Source organism: Neomonachus schauinslandi, chromosome 7 (assembly GCF_002201575.2).
Source record: "Neomonachus schauinslandi chromosome 7, ASM220157v2, whole genome shotgun sequence".
NCBI classification, from domain to species: Eukaryota; Metazoa; Chordata; class Mammalia; order Carnivora; family Phocidae; genus Neomonachus; species Neomonachus schauinslandi.
The window spans coordinates 38362548-38383300 of record NC_058409.1 but is presented as its reverse complement, the minus strand read 5'-3'; the positions used below and the strand labels follow the sequence as shown (position 1 = coordinate 38383300).

General features: G+C 39.7%; 1 protein-coding gene and 1 pseudogene across 4 annotated transcripts in view; one reads left to right on the top strand and one right to left on the bottom strand.

Moving 5' to 3' along the window:
* The window catches only part of PLPP1 (phospholipid phosphatase 1), a 103846-nt gene that overhangs the window by 17908 nt on the left and 65185 nt on the right, over positions 1–20753 (top strand). The gene's annotated exons all lie outside the window — the stretch shown is intronic.
* LOC110591271 lies at positions 16275–16733 on the bottom strand (annotated as a pseudogene).

The following is a 20753-nucleotide window of genomic DNA, read 5'->3' as shown; positions in this document are numbered from 1 at the left end:
AGACAGAGAATGACAGAGACAGAGAGCACATGAGAGGGGGGAGGGTCAGAGGGAGAAGCAGGCTCCCCGCCGAGCAGGGAGCCCGACGCGGGACTCGATCCTGGGACTCCAGGATCATGACCCGAGCCGAAGGCAGTCGCTTAACCAACTGAGCCACCCAGGCGCCCCCGTGTGTTTTTTACACCCAATATGGTGCATTGAACTCATGACCCTGATATCAAGAGTCACATTCCCTACCGACTGAGCCAGCCAGGCACCCCTAGGAATACCATTTTTATATCAATGGTACTGTATAGGAATAGTTGAACTCCTCTTAAAGAACCCTCTTTGCGGAGAACAATGGATTACTTCATACCCTTGTTTTCCAAATAACTATTACCAAGTATGGTGGAGTTTGGGATGTGGAGCCTGGTAAACTTGGTTTCAAAATTCTGCTTTGCTATATATTCTTGATTTGGGTCACACAGATGGTTATGTGAGCTTCAATTTCTTCACTTGTGTGATGGAGAGAATATGGTCTACATAATAGATTTGTTAGGAATAAATGAGAATCCTTATAAATAAAGCACCTGGTACTTAGTAAGCACTTAAACTAATGCCTGCCTGTCTTTTTTCTTGCTTCCCATGTAGCTGATATTCATTGTGTAGTTTTAGCATTGTATGTTTGCCCTTAGTCTTGAAGTAATAATTGGTGGGAATCCTTGCTTCTTCAGCTTATCTTCTGTATAAAATAACTTGAGTATTACAAACATATATTTTTGGGAAAATGGATATATGATTTGTTACTGCAGTAATCATAACCATTAAGAAAGAATTTTACCAACTTTTTTGGCTTGTGTGCCTTTAAAAAAAATAGGTGTGTGTGTGTTTTAAACAAAGCTTACTAATTTAGATATGCCACTTTGGTGACTTCCTGCCAAAGTAAGCATTTTTATGTTTTTCTTCTGAGACCCATCTTAGTATAACTTTATTTTCGTTTTTGGACCCTTGCCAGTTGGCGTAATTTCAGACTAGACATGATGGATCCACCTAAATACTTCTAAGATTTATATTATACAATATATTTTTTATTGGGAGGGGCACATGAACTGTTAAATGCAGTTGAGGTTTCAGATCTGGATTTTATTTAGTAGTTTACTTAAAATTTTTGATTTGTGGTTTTATTCTTGAGTTATTTCTTACTCATATTTTGAGCACTGAGATAACTAATTTTGTACTAAAATGGTGAAATCAAGTCATTCTGATTTCTTTTGTACAGCTTAAGTTACTAAAGCAATCTCCTGAAAGGTTTTTAAATCTGCCCCCAACCACCAGTATACACCGCCTCTTTTTTTTTTTTTTAAAGATTTTATTTATTTATTTGACAGAGACACAGCAAGAGAGGGAACACAAGCAGGGGGAGTAGAAGAGGGAGAAGCAGGCTTCCTGCAGAGCAGGGAGCCCGATGCGGGGCTCGATCCCAGGACCCTGGGATGATGACCTGAGCCGGAAGGCAGACGCTTAACGACTGAGCCACCCAGGCTCCCCTACACCACCTCTTAAGAGGCAGTTATGCATATGCTTTTCTAGAAGATGATTCTCCCAGAAATTTTAAAAGGGTATCAGCTTGCTAGCTTTATTCAAGAATCAGTATAACAGTAAACACACAATTGTTATTCTTCGGAATACAGGCCTTCCCACTGTGTGGGACAAGTTATCTCTTGACCAACTACTAATAAGAGAGACTTTGTTGGTTAAGTGAAGCTTGTGGATGGGATTGCTGAGACCGGAAGACTCATTTTATATTCAGAGAGAGAAGTAACTTAACCAGGTGTTCTCATCTGGACACATGACGCTTTGTTTCAAAAGCTTAAATAATACCAGATTGAACGCTATAGGTTGTAATTTCTTTAAAGACTAAATAAACTCTTCAAAGAGGAACCTCTTCAAAGAGGAATCTTTCCCTTGATTCACTATCCTACATTGTTTTGTGAAATTTGTTGGCTATTGACAAGCCTTTGAAGAAAGCTGTCTCAAGTACATGTAGTTGATAATTTGAAATCTTCTTGTGTATGTGTTGATAGATTTTCCAAGTTAAAAAGTACTTTTTCACTAGAGGTGGTAGGCGGAGGAGAAAGATAGGGAATAAGCACTGATTAAGCTCTCTTAATGTGCCAGGTGTTATGTTAGGCACATTACGAGGCTCTTAGTTTACAACTGTTCCAGAAGGTATATAAATAGTATTTTTTTTGGCATTCACCATATGAAGAAATTGAGCTCAGATAAGTAATTTGCCCCTGCTCACTTAAGTTTAGTAACTGGCAGAATGCCAGAAGTAAACTCAGGTGGAAAAGTCCCAGCTCTATGCAGGACCTTACCCTGCCACATCAAAGGAAAGATTTCAGGAGTAGCTAAATAGAAGCTAGAGTAGCAAGTAGATGTTAGGTGGAAGGTGGGGGTCAATGTGTAGAGTGTGGCAAGAGGTCTGGAACAGGTGTGGGGAATAGAGAAATGTGATATGAGGCTTAAGTGAAGAGTAAAATTCACTCTTTTGGCATACAGTTCTATGAATTTAGACAATTTTTTTTTTTTATTTTAAGATTTTATTTATTTGCGAGAGAGAGAATGAGAGACAGAGAGCATGAGAGGGAGGAGGGTCAGAGGGAGAAGCAGACTCCCTGCTGAGCAGGGAGCCTGACGTGGGACTGGATCCCGGGACTCCAGGATCATGACCCGAGCCGAAGGCAGTCGCTTAACCAGCTGAGCCACCCAGGCGCCCCTGAATTTAGATAATTTATATTTTAGACTCATGTAACTGCTACACAAGATACAGAATTGATCTATTACTCCAAATAAATTCTCTCCTGCTGCTCTTTTGTAGTCGACTCCTCCCACATCCTGTATCTCTGACAACCACTGATTGGTTCTCTATCCTATAAAGTCATATAAATGAAATCATGCAGTATGTAGCCTTTTGAGTCTGGCTTCTTCACTTAGCATAATGCATTTCTAATTAGGCAACCGTTAATGATGTAAATGTTACTGTACAATTTTGCTGTAGTTTTTGGCCTTGAACTCTCAAAATGTTTTTATCATCCCCAATTCCAGTTTCATGTAAACAAAATTTTTTTTTGGCTGAGAAATGATTATAGTTACAGCTTCATATGTTAAAGAAGCCCAAAATAGATTCCTGATAAGTACACAGAGGAGAAAGTAAAATAGAAGAAAATTAGCTGTCTCTCCCCACACCCGTTTACGTCAGCCATCTCCTTGCCTTTTGCATATAGAAATCTGCATGGAAAGTGTGCTACTGACTGTGACCTTTGCCATCTTGAAAAAGAAAGGGAACAGCTGTTACCATGAGAGGGTAGAAGGAATTAATGTTGTTCCTGGCCAGTTGGCACTCTGTGCCTTTTGGGCAGGGAACAACAGGTGACCAACTTGTTGCTTTTTATTTTTGTTAGTGTATAAATAAATAGGCTGTGTGTGTGTGTGTGTGTGTGTGCGTGCGCATAGGAATCTGAGTCCATATTAAAATAACCTCTTAAAGTCCTGGATTTTTTTTTTCAAAAAAGTTTGTTTAGGGGCGCCTGGGTGGCTCAGTCGTTAAGCGTCTGCCTTCGGCTCAGGTCATGATCCCAGGGTCCTGGGATCGAGCCCTGCATCGGGCTCCCTGCTCCGCGGGAAGCCTGTTTCTCCCTCTCCCTCTCCCCCTGCTTGTGATCCTGCTCTCACTGTGTCTCTCTCTGTCAAATAAATAAATAAAATCTTTAAATTAAAAAAAAAAAGTTTGTTTAAATATATACACACATTTATTTTGTGTGTCTTAATGAACTAGGAGACTCCAAGGTTGAGTATATTGTAGGTCATTATAAGCACAAAAAGTAAAATCCTTCTTTGGTAAATGTCACTATATCCAAACTGCCTTTTCTCCCCTTTATCCCAACTTAAATACAAGACAAAACAAAAAAACCCAGCAAGATAACTAAGTACTTTTTTTTTTTTTTTTTTTAAAGATTTTTTATTTATTTATTTGACAGAGAGAGACATAGCGAGAGCAGGAACACAAGCAGGGGGAGTGGGAGAGGGAGAAGCAGGCTTCCCGCGGAGCAGGGAGCCCGATGTGGGACTCGATCCCAGGACCCTGGGATCATGACCTGAGCCGAAGGCAGACGCTTAACGACTGAGCCACCCAGGCGCCCCTAAGTACTTTTTATAGTAAAACCATCAGCCACACAGATGTTGTGGTCAGTTCAGGCCGATGACCAGAGTGCAGGTGTCTGTAAAAGCTGAGGGTGCTCTCTTCTCTGAACTCTTGGCCCTGGATACTTCACGTACCATCTCTGTGAATCACACCCAAACATACAGTGCGTTCTAGCACTGACCCCTTCTACCTGGCTCAGGGCTCTTCCCCTCTTCCACCTCTACCTTGCACAAACTCATCTTCCTGCAGTACAGCTTTCACCAAGACCTTTCTTGATCAAGAGCCAGTGTTGGTTTTTCATTTTTTCTTGAGACATATCCAAATTATTTACCTGAGACAGAACATCCTCACAGTGTAGTTTTGCTTTGCCCATTCATAATTGTTATTTCTCAGTTCCCTACTTGAGTTGGATCATCCCGTTTTTTTTTTTTAATTGGCGATAGATTGAGCTCAGTGATCAATCTTTAATGCATTTCTAATTCCATTTCCCATTGCAGTTGTTTAGCATGTTAGTCTCTTTATTCCATTACAATTGTTCTGAATGTTTTCCTGCTCTGTGATAACCTCTATTTATCCTCTGCTCTCTGATTTTTTAGCAAATGGTACTGTTTCCCACTTTGTTTTTTAAAAAGATTTATGTATTTTAGAGAGCGAGAGAGCATGAGCGGGAGGGGCCGAGGGAGAGGGAGAGAGAGAATCTCAAGCAGATTCCACGCTGAGCATGGAGCCCAATGCAGGATTTGATCTTAAGACCGTGGGACCACAACCTGAACCAAAACCTAGAGTTGGACGCTTAACCGATTATGCCACCCAGGTGCCCGTTTCCCACTTCATTTAGAAGGATTTAGAGTTAAATAAGTACGTGTTTGAAACCTGGATGCACCACATACTAGCATAGCTGATAGCCAGTAGCATACATCTGAGTTTTCCTCTCTCCAGTCCACAACTATCCATTGTCCGAGTCCCACTGTGGACCTCTCCAAGATCCTCAGCTGAAAGGTTGAAGCAGAACCCAGCTTCTCTAGCACCAGCTGGTGTCTGTTCTGAGTGGCCAATGCTGGTGCAGCACTAGTTGTTAAATATTTTTAATTCCACCCTTATTATATCTATGACTTTAATTAAGTTACTTATCCTTTCTGAGTCATCCTCTCATCTTTAAAATGGGGATAATAATACCTGTTTTACAAGGTGACTTTGTGCATTCATCAAATACTTGTTGAGGGCCTGCCCTCTTAAGCACTGACTTAGGTGCTTGGGATATATCAGTGAACAAAACAAAAATATCTACACATAATGGAGTTTCTGTTCTAGTATTATAAGGATGAAATGAAAATTAATGTTAAATGTTCAGTATGGTGCAGACGCACAGAGGTGTATGCACACTGTTTTAGTCCTCTTGATTCTTTGCCACACTTTTCTGTCAGGGCCAAAGGGCCACGGGGAGTATGGGAACAGGGAAAGGGTGAAGTTAGTACTAGTAACTGGACGTGGCTTCCCCAAAGAGGACTTGTGTTGGGACTACATTGCATAGCAATGCAAACGAAATAGGAAGCTTATACATTTTTTTGTAAAAAACGCCAGCTGACCCTGTTCTTGATGGTCTTGGTTGTTTACCTGTGCTTTGATTTCCTCCCATGCTTTGGATGTAGCTCTGTCCATTCATTCACATGTCAAGTCCTTTCTGACTTAACTGACTGAGCCACCCAGGTACCCCTGTCACCTCTACTCACTCAGTCTTCACTCCTTAAATCTCGTCAGTCTTTCTGTTCTCAGTTCAAGTGCTGCAGTCCTTTTATCAGTGACCTCTTGTCTATTCTTTTTCTGTTCAGCTTCCTTAAAAGTGGCATTTGTTAGACCACATGAACTCAGTGGGCTCATGGCCTCATTGGCCTGGGTTCAGATCCTAATTCTGCAACTACATGGCCTTGGGCAGGTTTCTTCATCTTCAACATGATGTAATAATACTTACTTTTTCAAGTTATTGAGGGATTAGAAAGCTGGAACACCTAGCATACTGTCAGAATATAGGGTGAGAGTTTAGTAAAAAGTAGCTCCTGTTACTGGTATTTTTAAAAGTGCCCCTTCATTTTCCCTGGCATTGTCTTTTCCTTCATGTTCTCATCCTATTTTCCCGAAAGTTCCATTCCTTATTAGTTTGCTTTGTTGACTTTGTGTTTTCTTTCCAAGATTATGGCTGTTGTCACTTTCTCTGAGTGATTTTTTTTTTTCTCTCCGAGTGATCTTAATAAAATCTCATGGCTTTTCCCCTTTATAATTGATAATTTCTGGTATTTATTTTTAGTCTGCATTCTCTCTTGAGTGTCAGATGTGTCAAGCTTTGTACTAGACATGAAACATTTGTGTCAAATGAAGAGGCATAATAATTAGGAGTGCATTGAATCTGTAGAGGAAACCATCTCTCTTACCTGCAAACTTACTAGTTTAATTTGTTAAGTTGGAAAAATTTTGAATGATCCTCTTTACTTTTGGACACCTAATGATCCTTTATAAAGGAGGAGAAGAAAATTCTTTCTGTTCAGAAATAACACATAACTCTTGTCAACTAACAGGAGAATTTTTCATGTGATTCTGGAGAGAATATGTAACACCTGTTTCCAAAGAAAGCAAGAAAAATACTGTATCCCCCCCCCCCCCAGTGTGTTTCATTCAAACTGAATTGGACACCAAATAAAGAACATTCCTTAAGTTTGGAATGAATACAACTTTCTAAAAACTGCTCAGGTAACACAAAATAGTAAAGAGCCCCCAAATTTTTATTTACTTTTAACCTACGATTGCTAAAAGGGGAAAATGAAAGGGTTCGTAGAAGCAAATTTTACAAAAGTAACTGTAGACTTACTTGTTAGACTCAAGTATACTATATGTAGAAAAATGCACAAACATGGTTAAATTTACATATGTTGGATTTTTTTTTTTTCTTTTTCAAAGGGAGAATATTTCTTACATAAGGGTTTTATCCATTACCCTTTTTGGTAAAACATGAGCTCCAAGAAGCAGTTCCCTCCTTGTTTATTTTTCTTGTAAGTTTTGCTGAGGTTTCACATTTCTCTTCCGTAGTTTACAGCAAAGTGTACTTAGACATTAGGATGGCTCAGTCAGCCCACACATAGTAGATAAAAATGTATTCTAGTTCACCCAGAGCAATTCCACCTTCACCCCAATCTGACCAAAGGAAATCAGTTGTTTGTCTATATATGCAGACCAGTTTAGGCTTATAGAATCATGGACTTGACTGAAAGGAACCTATGAGATAATGTCATTCTTCTTTCTCATTCGTAGATAAGGAAACTGAGACCCTGGTGGTTGGACTCCTTTCCTAAAAAAGAGGTGGTATGGGGCGCCTGGGTGGCTCAGTTGGTTAAGCGACTGCCTTCCGCTCAGGTCATGATCCTGGAGTCCCTGGATCGAGTCCTGCATCGGGCTCCCTGCGCGGCAGGGAGTTTGCTTCTCCCTCTGACCCTCCCGACCCTCCCCCCTCTCATGCTCTCTCTCAGTCTCTCTCTCTCAAATAAATAAATAAAATCTTAAAAAAAAAAAAAAAAGAGGTGGTATGATGTGAAAAGAAAAGGAACTTTTTTTTTTTTTAAATTTATTTATTTGAGACAGAGAGAATGAGAGAGAGAGAGCACATGAGAGGGGGGAGGGTCAGAGGCAGAAGCAGGCTCCCTGCCGAGCAGGGAGCCCGATGCGGGACTCGATCCAGGGACTCCAGGATCACGACCTGAGCCGAAGGCAGTCGCTTAACCAACTGAGCCACTCAGGCGCCCAAGAAAAGGAACTTTTTGTTAAAATGCTGGCTTCCCTACTTACCACCTGTGTAATATTGATTATTTGCCCTAGCTGTGTACCCACAAGCTGTGTACTCTTGGGTGAGTTACTTAGTGACTCTGAGTTTCTGGTAAGATATAGGTAGTACATTTTAATAATTTGCTGTATTTGTGTTTTTCTTTTGTTTTCTTAAGCCTTTAACAAGAGTGATCATTTCATTAACCTGTAGAAACTCATTTAGTTTTATTGATCTGATTTTTGCTTCTTTTTCTATTTCATTAGTTTTTGATCTATATTCTTTTTACTTTCTTGAGATTTAAAAATAAGTTACTGTACTGAATGCTTATTTCCTCTTCTCTGATGTATAAATTTAAGGCTCTTTTTATGTGTAGTATTTTAGCTCTGTACTCTAAGCTTTGGTTTGTTCTGTTTTCATTGTTCATTTCAAACTATTTTGTGATTTTTGTTTTGACTTTTCTTGACTTACAATTTAGTGACTTTTAAGTTTTCAAACCTACAGATTTTAGAGGGCTGTCTTTTTTTTTCCCCTTCATGGAATTTTTGGAGATAATATGTAGACAAATACTTGCAAATAGCAGGTATTGAACAAATGCTTTCACTTTTCCTTAGAGAAATAAAATTCTGTTTTTGAAACTAGGACAGGAAACATAAAATTGTAATTAGCATAACTAATATTAAAAGTGACTTTAGGGCGCCTGGGTGGCTCAGTCGGTTAAGCGACTGCCTTCGGCTCAGGTCATGATCCCAGGGTCCTGGGATCAAGTCCCACATCGGGCTCCCTGCTCTGCAGGGAGCCTGCTTCTCCCTCTCCCACTCCCCTTGCTTGTGTTCCCTCTCTCTGTCTTTCTCTGTCAAATAAATAAATAAAATCTTAAAAAAAAAATGACTTTAGTTCTATAATATAATCAGATAAGGAGGCAATGTATAGAGAGCAAAGAAAGATGATGGGAAAAGGGTACAAATGGGAGGAGGCAAAGTGGGAAGGATAATTAGGGGAAGATGTAGGAATATCAAGTTGAATTAATTCTTATCTTCTATAAGGTCCTATTTTTTTGATCACTTTCATCTGTGGGCTTTAGGACATTAATTATTTTTATTATACTTTACCATTATAATTAATTATACTTTTTTATTAGAGAGTTGGAGAGGGACAGAAGGAGAGGGAGAGAGAGAATCTTTTTTTTTTTTTAAAGATTTTATTTATTTATTAGAGAGCGAGCGAGAGAGAAACAGCATGAGAGAGGAGAGGGTCAGAGGGAGAAGCAGGCTCCCCGCTGAGCCGGGAGCCCGATGTGGGACTCGATCCCAGGACTCCAGGATCATGACCTGAGCCGAAGGCAGTCCCTTAACCAACTGAGCCACCCAGGCGCCCCCGAGAGAGAATCTTTTTTTGAAAAATATTTATTAATTTGAGAGAGAGAGAGCAGAAGCAGGGTAAGCGGCAGAGGGAGAGGGAGAAGCAGACTTCATGCTGAGCAGGGAGCCCGATGCAGGGCTCAATCCCAGGACCCTGGGATCATGACCTGAGCCGAAGGCAGATGCTTAACGACTAAGCCACCCAGGCGCCCCTTTTGAGAATTTTTTAAATCAAAAACTTGAAAGGCTCACTAGAGTGATACAGATAGTTCCCAGCTTACAGTGGTTCCACTTAGGATTTTTTTTTTTTTAATAAAGATTTTATTTATTTATTTGAGACAGAGAGAATGAGAGCGAGCGAGCACATGAGAGGGGGGAGGGTCAGAGGGAGAAGCAGACTCCCTGCCGAGCAGGGAGCCCGATGCGGGACTCGATCCAGGGACTCCAGGATCATGACCTGAGCCGAAGGCAGTCGCTTAACCAACTGAGCCACCCAGGCACCCCCACTTAGGATTTTTTGATGGTGAGAAAGCAATACTCATTCAGTGGAAATTGTACTTTGAGTTTTGAATTTGGTTCTTTCCTGGGCTGGTGATATGTGGTAAATGTTCTCTTGTGATGCTGGGCAGTGGCAGTGAGCTGCAGCTCTCAGTAAGCCATGGTGTCACAAGGGTAAATGACCGATACACTTTAAACAATTCTGTGCCCATACAGCTATTTGGTTTTTTACTTCCAGCGCTGTATTCACTAACTTACAGGAGATATATCAACACTATTGTAAAATAGGCTTTGTGTTAGATGATTTTGACCAATTGTAGGCTAATGTAAGTGTTCTGAGCATGTTTTTTTTTTTTTTTTTTTAAAGATTTTATTTATTTATTTGAGACAGAGAGAATGAGATACAGAGAGCATGAGAGGGAGGAGGGTCAGAGGGAGAAGCAGACTCCCTGCCGAGCAGGGAGCCCGATGCGGGACTCGATCCAGGGACTCCAGGATCATGACCTGAGCCGAAGGCCGTCGCTTAACCAACTGAGCCACCCAGGCGCCCTGTTCTGAGCATGTTTAAGGTAGGCTAGGCTAAGCTGTGATGTTCAGTTATTGAGGTTTATTAATGGATTTTTGACTTAAAATATTTTCAACTTATGGGTTTATTGGGATAGAACCCCATCATAAGATGAGGAAGATCTTTATTTCTTGTTAGGTAATTAAAAAGGCAGTGCCACCCTTTTAGAATGATTTGTCTGGCCATTTTATAATATTTTTTCAAGAAGTGGTGACTAAAATAAGTGTATTTTTTATGGCTTAAATTTGACTCTCTCTACTAACCTGATGACCTTCAGGATTATTTCCACTCTCTATACAATAAGTATGTCCTGGGAGGGCCTAAAATGTTACAACAAAATTTCTAAAGTGAAAAACTACTTTTGTTCTGTACACTTCTTAGGGGATATTAGACATAGAGTTTTGATTTATCTATTTAATATGGAATAGATCATCATAGCTCTCTATAGGTATGAGAGTGGAAACCCCAGAAGTAATTATTTCACTGTAAGTGTACTTCTCTCTGATCTTGTCAATTAGGTATAAAAATGAAGGGATAATTTCTATTGCTTTGTTTTTTTGTTTTAAACAGAAGAGTAAAATAGGCTTTTCCTTTGTCCTGGTTTCAAACAATCTCTTTATCATAGATGGGTTTTTTTCAGGTAGCTTGCATGTATAACATAATTTCAGGAAACACAATGAAAAACTTCTTCATTGTGATAAAGTATTTTTTAAATTTCAAATTTATTTTGGTCTTTTATTTTATTGTAAAATATTCAAACATGGAAGTATATATAGTAGGAAATCAGTTTTCTTCCTGATTTGTATGAATGTCGTCTCTGGACAGAACTACTTAAAAGTTGGTGATATATTCTAGGCTTTCCGATAAATATTTAGATACAAACACATAATTTGTTTTATATAAGTGAATTATACTGAATATAGTGTTTTTATAGATTATTTTGATTACTTAACATTATATTGGATATATTTCTATGTATATGATCCATACTCATTGATTAGGTTTAAAAATTTTTTTATGGTAGTAAGTGTGAAATATAAATATGGTTTTTTAAAAAAGATTTATTTATTTATTTGAGAGAGCAAGCGTGGGGCAAAGGGAGAGGGAGAGAGAATCTTAAGCAGACTCTGCGCTGAGCATGGAGCCTGACTTGGGGTTCGATCCCACAATCCTGAGATCAGGACCTGAACCAAAATCAAGAGTCAGACGCGTACCACCCAGGTGCCCCAGTATGTTTTTATATGAAGATAACATGCAGTTGTATGTGCAGCTGCCTTAGTATGATGGTGATCTATAATAGGTGCTCAATACATGTTAGTTTTGTTTTGTTTTGTTTTTAGTTCAAAACACATTTATTGAGTACCTACAAAGTACAAAAGTCATTGAAGAGACATACACAGACCCCACACCCCCACTCAGGGGCAAAACTAAGGTCAGACTTCTAGACCCTTGGATGCTAATGATCATGAAATGGCAAATTAACAGGAAGATGGTCACATAATAAGTAATTGGATATGCAGTCTTGGTCAACAAATATTAATGGCAATGCCATTTAATATGTCACAACACCTGGGTGGCTCAGTCAGTTAAGTGTCTGACTCTTTAATTTCAGCTCAGGTCATGATCTCAGGGTTATGAGATTGAGCCCTGCATTGGGGCTTGGGATTCTCTCTCTCTCTGCCCCTCCTCTCCCCAAAATAAATAAATAAAGCTGTGATTTTCAATCGGGGTATATATGTGTGTTCTAAAATATTCTATTTGGAAAATACAAAATGACCTTATTTTCTTCTTAATACAGACCAGGAAAAGTGAGGCTTGAGAAAAATCTTGGCTGGTGAGAGTTCATAGAATATAGTCCCTAAATTTGCTTTGCATAAGGCCTAGCCCTCTATGGGATATAGCAGAATCTCTGGGAAGTTACGAAATTTTTATGTTTTGTTTTCCATGGGGATTTTGTAATGGCTTGTAAAAAAAAACTTTTTTAAGAAAAGATAAAATCAAATTTTTATCTCCTAAATAATTGGCTTTATCCCCCAGTACTATCTCTAATCAAGTCACATCCTGGCTTCCTTTTCTACTTTGAAAAGCTCAAAATGAAGGAAGACCCCTGGTATTGGACCCCCTTTCAGCTGGGGCCCTACACATGGGTAAAATATGTGTTGAGAATTCCATTCCAGGTTATTTATTTAACAGGCAGCTCTTCAGATTTTCAAGGACTATTAGAAAATTGAGCCTATCAAATAATCCAATCAATAAATGGGCAGAAGACATGAACAGACATTTCTGCAAAGAAGACATCCAAATGGCCAACAGACACATGAAAAAGTGCTCAATATCACTTGGCATCAGGGAAATCCAAATCAAAACCACAATGAGATACCATCTCACACCAGTCAGAATGGCTAAAATTAACAAGTCAGGAAACGACAGATGTTGGCGAGGATGCAGAGAAAGGGGAACCCTCCTACACTGTTGGTGGGGATGCAAGCTGGTGCAACCACTCTGGAAAACAGTATGGAGGTTCCTCAAAGTTGAAATAGAGCTACCATACGACCCAGCAATTTCACTACTGGGTATTTACCCCAAAGATACAAATGTAGTGATCCGAAGGGGCACCTGCACCCCAATATTTATAGCAGCAATGTTCACAATAGCCAAACTATGAAAGAGCCTAGATGTACATAAACAGATGAGTGGATAAAGATGTGGTATATATATACAATGGAATATTATGCAGGCATCAAAAAATGAAATCTTGCCATTTGCAATGATGTGGATGGAACTAGAGGATATTATGCTAAGTGAAATAAGTCAATCAGAGAAAGACAAGTATCATATCTCACTGATATGAAGAATTTGAGAAATAAGACAGAGGATCATAGGGGAAGTGAGGGAAAAATGAAACAAAATGAAACCAGAGAGGGAGACAAACTATAAGAGACTTAATCTCAGGAAACAAACTGAGGGTTGCTGGAGTGGAGGGGGTCTGGGAGGGATGGGGTGGCTGGGTGATGGACATTGGGGAGGGTATGTGCTATGGTTAGTGCTGTGAATTGTGTAAAGACTGATGAATCACAGCTGTATCCCTGAAACAAATAATACATTATATGTTAATAAAAATAAAAACAATTTTAAAAAGCCCCCCCCCCCCCGAAGATCTAAGAGATTCTTGGCACATGAAAAAAAGGAGTTAAGGGCTTCAAGAACAAAGTATACTTTAGGACTACATGTTTTTATTCTTCTTCTTGGACATATATGAGAAGGGCCATGGAAGATGATTAACTATTTGTTTTGAGTAGTGAAAACTATAAGGATTCACAGTAAAAATCCACAACCATGGCATTAATCTTTTCACTATAAAGGAAACCTTTCTCCTAAGGATGTTTGTGTTTTGTGATTCAGGTTTATAAATTGCTGCAAGACTAGCAGGATGGCTATTTAAGGGTCTTGTAAGTTAGGCTGCCCCAATTATTTTAGGTGCTTCCAGTAAGAGCAAATATTTTTGTTGGTGAATAAGACACCACATTATGATTTATCCTTTTACTGAGAGTGCACAGTATAGTATGTACTATAGAGTTGTACAGTATGTGAAAACATTTTATGTGGGAATCTTGGAACAAAGTTCTTTGCGAACTTTGCAGATGTTTAGAGGCAGGTGCTGAGATTGGAAATCCAGCACTACTGTTACAGGTAGGATAGGCAAATGTGTGCTTTGTGATAAAGTTTCAGATCTGATTGTTTCTAGTGGTTCTAGACAAGAGTCCGGGAAAAGATGGATCTGGAGCTGATTGTTAATTATTTGTAAAGTCCCGTCTTGAAGTATTAATGCTTTATACTTTTCATCATCTCTTTTTCACATCTGATCCTTATGCTTTTCTGCAGGAAAGTTGTGGGCCTCTGTTTTGGGTGAATCAGTAGAGACGATTGGTTTGGGGCCCCAGCTTCTTTTCTCCCTGAGAAAAGAGTAAGGAGTGCTGCCAGGAGAAGGGGTTCCACAATAGCCAAGTCTGAAGCTTTGTGTGGAGGTAACGCTGGACTATACAGGCATTGCCCTCAGGATTCCAGGAGATGGTAGAACTATAAATTTCTTGTAGCAATCAACATGGGTATATCAGCCTGTTTATTTGTTAGCGCTTTGCATTCCTAGTGGAAAACATGCTTGAGAAGTAGTTGTTAGAATGTAGAATTGGAAGTGCTTCCCTAGCATGTTCTTGAACTTCAGATTGTTAATCCGTTTTCTGTTTTTGTTTTTGGGTCTTTTCTTGATTTGTTTGTTTAAATTTTTCTTTCCAAAAGACTCAAGTTACTTAAAACATTTGAAAACCTAAGTTTATGGTTACACAAATGTTTTATGTGCCTCAGAGGCCTTTGCTCACTTGTTTATTCATTTGTTCATTTATTCATTCAACAAATATTCCTTGAAGTACTTATAATAAGCAGGATTGTGGAAGGAATGCTAACAGATAGTCATCTACTCAAAGGAAAAGTGAAAAATATATTCTGGAGAGATACCAAAGGCTGAATGTAGGTAGGTAGACGTGTGTGTGTGTAATTGAAAGACACATATCCATGGATACATACCGAGAGACATGGCCCATAGTTCTCTCCTAAACATTTTTAGAATCTGTTTCTTCTATTCTCGCTGTTACTTCTCTATTTCAGGCCCTCAGTATCTCTCATACACACTTGTGTTTCTTGGCTCTAGACTTTCCCTCTATTCTAACCTCACACTGCTTTTTCCTTTATATGGCTCTTCTCAGAGTTTTTCCCCCTACTAAAACACAGATTGGATTGTGTCTCCTGTTACTCACAGAATAAAATTCAAAGTTCCTAGTAGATAGTTTCAGTATAGATTCTGTAAATAGTCCATTTATGAAACTCTCCACAGTTATCCACTTTTAGTTATTATCTGTTCCATGGTGAGATCCTAACTGGTTTTCCTTTGTCCTGATACTGGTTTGGATATATTCCATTTCCTTCTGTGGACCTGTTCCCATCATTGACTACCCTGCCCTCAGTACGAGGAGGCTGACCTTGCCCTTTGACTTCTAGATTTGTGTTTGGACAATGGGAAACATTGGCAGGAGGAGAGGAGGGTTGCTGTGTTTATTCTTCTGGCTTCCTCCTGCCCCTTCATGTCTTGTTGGCTTTCCCAGAGGTCACAGTTCTTATGAAGCTGCCCTCTTTGTACTTTTAAGGCTTAGGGGTGGTAGCAGCTTCAGGAGGTTGTACTGTCTCTTGACTCTGACCATCTTCCATACCTTGCAAATAGTCCTTTATTAAGCTCTTCTTAAATTACCCAGTTTAAGCGTGCTATTTCCTGCTGGGGTCCTGATTGCTGCATTGTCTAAATACTCTAAGTTTCACTTTTGCTTGTAATTATAGTTGTTACTTTCCTGTAGCACTATCTTTTTTAGTAAACATTTTTGGTGAGCTCTTATTCATTTGTCCCCCCTTCCAGTCTTTTTTCCTTTTTTTTTTTCCTGGCACTGTGGCTGCTATATAATAGGAATTGAAATGTCTGAATGAATAAGAAGGGGAGATTTTCAAGAGAATGGACATTTGAATTTCCCTGGATAGCATAATATTTACTTAGATGTCTGAAATAGGATCTTTTGAGAAAATAGGGGGAGGTAGTAGGTACTGAAGTCCATTTAATAATGTCTGGATATTTAGTTCATTATTTTCATAAAGTAAATTTAGCACTTTTTTTGAAACTATTGCTTCAATTTATTTTTTTAAGGTTTCAAATGTGCTTTATTTCTTCAGTCATGCCATATTTTAATGGGTGCACAGTGCCTTTACTTGGTATCAATTATAAGTTGGTTTTGAAACAATTCAGTATTACACCAGCTGGGGTGATTACTGATCTCTCCATTCCTTTGGGGTGATGCTGCCAGCAGGGGACAAAATCCTATTCTATTCCAGTTTGTGTTGCTGCATATGCACACAAAGCAACACAGAAAGTGGCTCCATTAGCTAATAAGCGTTACCATATTTGTAATGGAAATCAGGTGTCTGTTCCTGGTGGCTCTGCGTTGCCATTGCTTGCTGCATGCTTTGTTTTTATTTTAAGATTTTATTTATTTGTCAGGGAGAGAGGGTGCGTGCACAAGCGCACATGCACAAGCAGGAGCGGCAGGCAGAGGGAAAGCAGACTCATGGCTGAGCAGGGAGCCCGATGCGGGGCTCCATCCCAGGACCCTGGGATCATGACCTGAGCTGAAGGCAGATGCTTAACCAAATGAGCTACCTAGGTGTCCCTTGCTGCATGCTTTGATCTTGGAAACAACTTAGAGCATTTTTGGCCATGGGAAACATCCTGAAGCTGGTGCAACTGCAGCTACTGGTTTGCTACAACTTTGTGCCAAGTCCCCTTGCAAAGAGCCCTGAAAAACCTGGTGCTTCTACATACTAAAAATTGACATTGGTATCTCTTTAAAATGCATTTGAACTTAATTCCACTTATTCTTTTAGAGTATTTTGTAATACCATGTCTTTAAGGATATATGTACTATATCTAATATAGGAGAAATTTCAATTATCACTTTATTGAAGGAGAATATAGGAAGCATATTTATCTATCGAGGTATTCATTTATCTATCTTCCTCAGTGTGTCTTAGAAGGGATGCACTAAGAGCAGACATATAGTAGTTAACAAGTGTGTTTAGAAGACTGAAAGATGTTTAGCAAGAACTTTTAAAAAGTGACTTCTCGTATGGAAATTTTAAGTAAGAAAAAAATACCCTAGAATTATGATTAGGGTCAAAAATAGTTTCTATATCCTTTATATAAGGATATACCTATTCTGTGAAAGGGTTTATTTCGAGAAGCATCTTTCTATAATACTAACTTGGACACAGTACTCTCCATTACTATCCCGAAAAATTACTATTGAAAATAATCTCAGGGCGCCTGGGTGGCTCATTGGTTAAGCATCTGCCTTTGGCTCAGGTCATGATCCCAGGGTCCTGGGATTGAGCCCCACATCCGGCTCCCTGCTCAACGGGAAGCCTGCTTCTCCCTCTCCCATTCCCCCTGCTTGTGTTCCCTCTCTCACTGTGTCTCTCTCTGTCAAATAAATAAATAAAATCTTTAAAAAAAAAAAAAAAAGAAAAGAATCTCTATAGCAGAGAATATTCCATTACTTTTTTTCCTTTTTTTATTAACATGTAATGTATTATTTGTTTCAGGGGGTACAGGTCTGTGGTTCATCGGTCTTACACAATACACAGCACATACCACAGCACATACCCTCCCCAGTGTCCATCACCCAACCACCCCATTCCATTGCTTTTTAAAATAGAGATATTTGTTTACTCTGGGGGGTTAGATTTGCCTGTGTGTGTGTGCACGCGCGCGCGTGTATATGTTTGTGATCTGTCTGTCTTACTCTTCTTGGGCTGCTGTAACCGCATGCCATAGACTGGGTGGCTTAAGCAACAGAAGTTTAGTTTTTCACAGTTCTGGAGGCTAGAATTCTGATATCGGGATGCCAGCATGATTGGGTTTAGGTGAGGACTCTCTTCCTGGCCTATAGAGATGGCTGCGTTTTCCTGTGTCCTGTCATGGCCTTTCCTTGGTGCATGACATGGAGTGAGAGAGAGAGAGAGATCTCTTTGTTTTCCTCTTCTTATGAGACCAGTCTTACTGGATTAAGTTACTAGATTTATGATCTCATTTAACCCTAATTACCTCCTAAAAAACCTGTCTCCAAATATGATAAAATTGGAGGTTAGAGTTCCAAAATAAGAATTCTGGGGGCCACAGAATTCAGTTCATGGGGATGTGCTTGTATACATAGGTATATATAAAATGTATGAGCGATAGAGGAAATAATTGTGATATATTTAACTTGAAGAAAGATATTCATGCTTAGACATTGACAACCCAGTATTGAAGTTCATTATTGAAGTTTCTTCATAAAGATATTGCTCTGTTAGTGGAGGTGGTATAGTATTATAATAAAAGGGTGGTGACCAAAGATCCCTTTTTCCTCAGACCTCAGAGACCACTCAGTTCTCACTCTCCTTGATGTCTTAGTATTTGACATCCTACCTTTGCCTGGATGTAGACTTGTTACTCTAAGCTACTTCTCTTGGCTTTTGTATCACAACATTGCCCTACTTCTCTGTTGTTCATTCTTTTGCAAGAATGGCCATTGTGTGCTGCTGAACAAAACGGACACAACCCCTGCCCTCTAGAGCATGTAGTCATCTTCTCTTCCTTTCTCTCCTACAGTCTCTGTTCATGATTTCATTATGGATATTTAGTCATTAGCTGATTGTTTTATCTCTGTTACTTTTGATTTTAGGCTGTTCCTGAACTGTTGGATTCCCCTGGCTTAAGTTACCATCTCTAATGCCAGTGTCTTGGGTATCATACCCTCCCTACTTCTGATCGTTACCCATTATAGCTGTTTAGTGTATTTTTATTCAGAGCCAACTGTATTTGTGCCTGGTGCAAAGAATATGAGAATGATAGAGTCTTTGCCTTCAAGTTGGTGACAGAATGTCACAGGCAATATAAAATATAGCACGATAGATGTGTGTGTAAGTTGCCATGGGACTGATACATAGGGTGTGACTGCCTTGGACTGAAGGGGAAATGAGAAGGCAAGTATCCCTAGTAGAAGGCTGAACATATATGAAGGCACCTAGGGTTTTGAAAACATAATATGAAAAGGCAGCAGCAGCAAATGGTTCAGTGTGGAATCTTAAGGGCTGCATGGAGAAGAGTCAGAGATGAAGCTGAGCATTTAAGAAGTTACCAGATCACCCCAAAGGCAATATTCTCAATACTAAACTAATTTTCTTCCACCGTAAACATGTCCCACTCCCAGCTTCACATTTCTGTCAGTGGGCCCACCATTCTCTCTCTTCCAAACCCTGAAGCGTCATCTTCAGGTCTGCCTCAGCCCTTGTGATCAGGCATGCAGTTAAGTCATTTCTATATTCAGAACACTCCTTCATGCATTCTCTTCTGTTTTCACTGTTAACACACTGCTTATTTTTAATTACTGGATTATTTCAAGGCTATATGAAATCGTCTCCTTTCTACTATTTTTTTTTTTTTTAAAGATTTTATTTATTTATTTGACAGAGCGAGACACAGTGAGAGAGGGAACACAAGCAGGGGAAGTGGGAGAGGGAGAAGCAGGCTTCCCGGGGAGCAGGGAGCCTGATGTGGGGCTCGACCCCAGGACCCTGGGATCATGACCTGAGCCGAAGGCAGATGCTTAACGACTGAGCCACCCAGGAGCCCCTGTTTTTTTTTTTTTTTTTTTTAAGTTAATTTCTGGCATCCCTTATCTTACCCTGTTGCTGATCCTGACTGAGCAAAGAGGGCAGTGATATTTTATTTCCTACAGGAAAAGTCATTTTTTAGGCCAGTATTTTATTTATTTATTTATTTGACAGAGAGAGATACAGCGAGAGAGGGAACACAAGCAGGGGGAGTGGGAGAGGGAGAAGCAGACTTCCCGTGGAGCAGGGAGCCGGATGCAGGGCTGGATCCCAGGATGCTGGAATCATGACCTGAGCCAAAGGCAGATGCTTAACGACTGAGCCACCCAGGTGCCCCTAGGCCAGTATTTTAAATACATAATTCTTTTTATTAAACGCAAAAATCTCAAGCCCTCTTCCTCCCATTAAAAACCACAGAATTGAAGAATTAAGAGTTATCCGTAGCAAAGAACATTTTGTTCCATTAACTTTGAGTTTTCATTATGAACATAATATGTATTTTATACTGAACAAGCTTTTTCAAACAACCGGTCTCCCACCTCCCAGTCTCATCTTCTTGTCACAGTTCTCACCTCTTAATTTATCCAGATCACTTTCCTCCATGGGAGGCCATATATACACTGACACTGGAAACAGCCTCTATTGGAATCCTGGTTTTACTCCTTATTTGTTTCAGCAAGGGTCCACATTTGTCTAAGCCTCATAATAACTTTATGTGGAAAATGGGAGAAGTGCTATTACCTGCAGGGTTATAGGTAAGGATGGAGTTAATCGTGAAGCCCAGTGCCTGGCATGTGTGAGATGCAATACACATTGGCTCTGAAATGTTATGTACCTTGAAAACTCCTTGCTCATTCCCTCTGTGCTCTTGTTAGTGCAACCTCATGCTGACCTTGCTTCTTTGTACCACTAAATGCTCTCCCTGAGCCTGTCCCTTTTGCCTGTGGTTTACCTGCAGTTACAGGTTCAATTCAGTTGCCTTTTTAAAGATAGTCTTTTCTAATTACTCTAGTTCACGTTGACCTCTGAATTCCTATAGGACTTTTTATACCATTTTAGAAATTAGTCACACTTTCTTTTTTATGGTATTTCTTT